Consider the following 6,000-nt stretch of genomic DNA (forward strand, 5'->3'; position numbering starts at 1 on the left):
GGTATCCGAAGTGTGTTTTTGATTATTTGGAGATAGTTAGAAGTGTCAAAATGTATTATGGTTTGTGTCATTAGACTCGGAGGGTTATTTAAAGTCTTATGGCGCAATAACACTTTTTCGTATTTTCGGACGAAACGTCTGTTCAAAACTGTAGATATTATTGGATAAAAATATCTTGAGCTAAATTTCGTGGATATTTTGGATAAAAATATCTTAAGCTAATTTTGTGAATATTATTGGATAAAAATATTTTAAGCTAATTTCATGGATATTATTGGGTAAAAATATCTTGAGTTGACTTTTGTAGATATTATTAGGTAAGAGAGTCCTACACTCCACTCTCACTCCGGGTAAGAGAGTCCTACACTTAACTCTCACTCCAGCCTCATCTCCTCCATATCTCATCCATAAGTATCTCCAGCCACCCATATACCACGAAATTATCTTCATTTACACTTTCCATTGAAAGAATATCAAATACTCTCTCTCAGACAGCTTTTAGGAGGTCTTTTGCACACCCATTTCGAACCTTTTGTAAGTATTTTATTATAAAATCTCCTTCATATAAGTTGTTCCCTTTTTAGTCTAGTTTACGTGGATATCTTATTTGTCCCATTTGAAGATCATTTGGTCAGTCAAATATTGTATAAATTATATAAAGGTCATTCTGAGAGATAAACTGGAGAATATGTTATAGTTTGGAGTTTTTGACCAAGCTAATGGATAGATATTGGTCCGAAATTTTTATGAAGTATTGTTAACATGTGTATATGATTATTGGTTGAGGATTTTTACATGATTAAAGGTTTTGATGAAAGATTTTCTTAGATTTAGAAACTTAGAAACTGGAATAGAAAAAACAGTTTCTGTTTTGAGAAAGTTTAACTCTTTTGTGGTCTAAACCTATTCCAATGACTTTGATAATTTTATTGGAGGATTCTAAGCATCTTATATACATGTTATATTATTATTTTGAAGATATTTGATGTTAGTTTCAAAGATATGAAATTTTATGCAAAGAGATATTCAGATAAGCCAAAGTGTAGATATTCTTGGCTAAATTTATGTTTTGGTTAATTTCTAACCATGTGATCTTGAATTAGAAGCTTATATATGTTTTAGGACATCTTTTTAAACCATGTGATGGTTTGGCTTGAAGATCATATATTTATAAGTCATAGATCAAGAGATTTATCAAAACTAGTTGAGGAAAATGTTTATGTTTTTGGACTAAGTGTAAAACCAAAAAACTCCAAATGTTATTTTGTGATTTTGGTGACTTTAGTTTGATGATTTAAAGCATGGTTGATGTTAGGATGATATTATGAATATGTTAGAAGATTTGATTTTTGAAATTCTTGGATATGTTTTGATTTAAAGTCAAAACTTGTGATTCAAGTGCTTGGATCTTTTTACAAAAAGTTTGGTGTTGATTATTAGTTTTTTCTAAATGGATGTTTTAAGTATGGTTTTGAACTTAGGATTGGAAGATGTTTATTGCAAAATTTTGGTTTAAGCATGAGTTTTGAAGTTGAAAGGAATTGCAACAAAAATCAAGGGAAATGGCCTATGGATGTTTCAGCCATAATGTGTTTTCTATAGTTGTGTTTTGTTTTAAATTTTTTTGAGTTGATATTTAAGTTTAGGACAAAATTTACATGAGAAATGTAAATTTTGGAAACTTTTAGAGTTAGTATGGAAAATCCTTAAGTTATGGGTAAAACGGTCATTTTCTCACATGTAGAGAGTAAAATGAAAATTTTACTCTTTAAGTTAGTATTTTCCATATTTTAAATTATTAGTGATTTAGTTCTAATTTTTAGAATCACTAATTACAGTTCCACGTGGTCGCACTTGAAGTTTTATAAGAAATGCGGAGATCGAGGTAAGTTAGCTTTTAACTTACTAGCAGTCTACTGTGTATGTGTGCTAAGTAAAGGAACTACAGTGTATATATGTGTGTTATCATATATGTCATGCCATGCCAAGTTATCACATAATTATCTATTATACAGAATTTATTCTGTCATCAATTTTTATCTGTTACATAATATATTCTGGCATGTATTACTGTACCTTACAAGTACGTCATGCTAAGTATACCATATATTACATGTATGTCAAGTCATGTAATATTTACTGTTGCAAGTATGTCATGTTAAATATGTTGTCTATTATATGTTATGTCATGTTACGAAATGTTTCTATCTCAAGTTGGTCGTGTATTTCAAGTTATGTTCAAGTCACGTTATGTTATGTCAGGGCTTCAGTCATTTCGTATTCCAGTCACGTTTCATCTTGATTACTTATGTATGGGGTCACAGCAATTGTGACGCATACACTACGTGAGACACAGAAATTGTGACACGTAGAATACATGGGGCTACAACAACTGTGGAGTATGTATTTAAGCAGTTAAAGAATAAGTTTCCTTAGAATACATGGAGTCACAACAACTGTGGAGTATGTATTTACACTTAGAATACATAGGGCCACAACAACTGTGGAGTATGTATTTTTCATGTTAAGTTAAGTTTGTGTAGAATATATGGGGCCACAACAACTGTGGAGTATGTATTTACACATAGAATACATGGCGCCACAACAACTGTGGAGTATGTATTTTTCATGTTAAGTCAAGTTTGTGTAGAATACATGGGGTCACAACAACTGTGGAGTATGTATTTACACGTAGAATATATGGGACTACAACAACTGTGGAGTATGTATTTTTCATGTTAAGTCAAGTTTCAGATCAAGTTCATGTCAAGTCAAGTTCAGTTCATGTTTCAATTTAAGTTATGTCAATTATGTTATGTTGTACGCCAAGTTATGCTTTAATTACTTATGAATTTGATTATGCATTTATACTTTTACTGTCATCCATGCATCATTAACTTGTGTGGAAGTTTTTTGTTAACTTACTGAGATTTGTAATCAAATCTCACTTTGGTAGTCCCAACTACCATTCCCCCCGAATGGTAGATCTTGTTACAGGACCTGAAGGAGAATCAAGAGCTGATCAACTAGACACAGTTGACTAAGCGACGGTGCGACGTCAATGTTCATATAGTAGTTAACGTAAATTACTACTTGTACAATGGAGTTGCATCTCTAGTACTTTTTGAATCATAACCATTTTAGACTAGTGCTGTGATCTATTCAATGGGTCTTTATGTATGAAGTATGTTTTAAGCATTTGGGATATTTTCAATTTGGTGCATAGTATTTCTAAAGAAAAAAATTATCCGCTGCGAATATTGCATAATGTTAGATGCATGTTAGGAATATTGCATCTTATATGTCATGAACGGGGGCAGGTAACCTTGTGTTGCATGTCTCGACGCTTCAAATGTCCGTCCGATCCCAAACGGAATTTGGGGGCGTCACAGTGCACCTTAAAAGAGTCTCATGGGTTATTTTCCTTTCACGGCTAGCTTGTTTCCGAAATCTTTCTTTCCATCTTGTAATTTTGTCTTTCCTTTTGGATATTGTTCCTCATTCCAGGTGGTCTTTTTAGGAAACCTTCTTTGTGTTCTTTAGTTCTCACCTCTTTTCTTCCGTTTTTTTCTCTATTTGTTTTTCTAATGTTGAAGACAGTGGTCCCCTTTTTTTGTGGGTTATTCCTAGTTTTTGTGGTTCCTATTTCCTTTTTTCTTTTTTTCGTTGTTACTACAGCGCTTATTCTTTTTTATGGATTATTTTTGGTAATTTCTTTTCAGGTCTTGTTAGTTGGGGACTTTTAGAGTTGCACATTTCTTATTTTTATCTTTGTAAGTGTATGGTGTAATTTATTTTGTTATCTCGTTGGTGATATAATTCATCTCTTTGATTTTTTTTTCTATTTGTTGTTGTTCTGATTTATACATTTTTCTGGCTTGGTTGATGCTATATTTAAGGACACTATTGTGTTCAAATAGAATATACAATATAAAAGTGTACAATATATGCAAAGATCTAAAATGATAATGTGTTTTCTAAGTATTTAAAAGAAGGTTGGTAGATAGGTAGAAGCAATGAAAAGGCATTTAAGAATCATACGTTGTATTTTTTTTTTTTTATTCTTTTGTTATATTCTATGCTGTATTTCTAGCTTGGTTGATACTGTGTTTAGGGAACTATTGTGTTCAAAGTTTCAAACAGAATATACAATATATGTGAAGAGCTATAAGGAAATTGTATTGTGTAAGTATGTACGACAAAGAATATATAATAACATAGTATCATTACTTGCAATAGATAAATATATTGGTAAGAAGTCAAACAAATGACTACAAAAATAAAAATCATAACATTTGAAAACAAGAGACAAATAATTGGTTTAGTACAAACCAAACACAATATACAGTATATACAAAGATTTAACAGAAATTGTTGAAGTACTTAAAAAACATTTGGCATATAAGTAAAGACAGAGAAGATACATATGAAAATCCTATGTACAATAGAGTATATGTAATAATCTTATTTACAACAGATAAATATAGTGGTGAGGAATCAAACATGTAAAGAAGGGATTTAAATCAAACCAATGTTAAATATATAAAGAGGAAATACAAGTGAGGAATTTACAAATGAAACCAAACACAATGTATATTTTGTGACCATCGTTTCTTGGATTAGTTCTGAGAAACATTCCATGGGATACATGAGATACAAACAGAATTTATAAAATCAAACAAATGCACAATATATACAAAGATCTGGAAGAAACTCTATTTGTAAAGAACAAAAAAAAATCAATGTAAGACACCTCTCTCTAAAAACAAATCCCTCCAAAACCGAATCATAAACTTAAGTAGGAAAAATAGATCAACCAAACAGTGCGTAGGAGATCCAAAGAAGCAAAGAAGGAATCTTAAGGTCACACCAAATATACAATGCATACAAAATCTATGATATCCCATGTCGTCAAAACATTTAGCAAACAGTGAGTAGGAGATCTAAAATATTATCACAGCAGCTAATCAACGAAATCAATACAAAAATTCGATATATCAAAAGGAAACACGTATAGGAAAATTAAGAAATCAAACCAAACAGTGTATATTCCAGCACCAGCATTTCTCAGATCTATTTTAGACAAATCTGAGGGAATGCACAAAGATATAGAAGGTATTTATGAAATCAAACCAACTATACTCTATATGCAAAGATCTAGACGAAATCATGTTTATAGATCAAAATAAAGCCCGATATATGAGACCCACTCCTAAATAATCCCTAAGAAACTGACCGAAAAAATGAGTTTATTTAGAATGAAAAAGTGCTGGGTATGTGCTTAGTAATAAGAGATCTAAAATATTTTAAATTGGATAATCAACGAAATTAGTACAAATTTCCATAGATATGGACCAAAGGGAGTTTTTATGGTAACATGCAAGAGCGTTGAAAAATTGGTTGATTTAAAATTTACAAAAAAAATGCTCAAGCTCTTTGTAATGGCAGATTTGAAAATTTTTGACAATAGCTACTCAACAAACTGAGCCCAAAATTAGGAGTGTAAGAAGGAAACACATATACATATATGAGGAAAAAAAAAAAAACCCCACAACAACTAATCAACAAACCGAGCCAAAACTTTAAAGCGTAGAAAGAACACATACAGATGTGAGGAAATCAAACAACAAAAGGCACATTTATTTAAGCACCAGTATTTTTCAAGTCGGTTCTTCCAGATCCTGTGGAAGCCGACGTCGACTGTGGGCCAAACAGCAGCTGGTGGAAGAGGCGATGGTATAATATCATTGCCCGCTCATGTAAATGGAGGAAACAAAGAGATGGAGAGAGAGATTGAGAGTGAGAGGCAATGATTAAGGGGAAAACGAGGCATCGACACAGGTCATGAGGAGGGAGAGAGATGGAGAGATCAAGGGAGTATAGAGGAGAGGGGTTGTTTAGGTTTAGGTTGATGGGAAATGTGGTGTCGACGAATGAAGGGAAAAATAAGAAGGGAGGGAGAGGGGTTCTAAGGTTTAAGTTTAAGTAAATGGGAAACGG

Source organism: Carya illinoinensis, chromosome 3 (assembly GCF_018687715.1).
Source record: "Carya illinoinensis cultivar Pawnee chromosome 3, C.illinoinensisPawnee_v1, whole genome shotgun sequence".
In the NCBI taxonomy this organism is placed as follows: domain Eukaryota; kingdom Viridiplantae; phylum Streptophyta; class Magnoliopsida; order Fagales; family Juglandaceae; genus Carya; species Carya illinoinensis.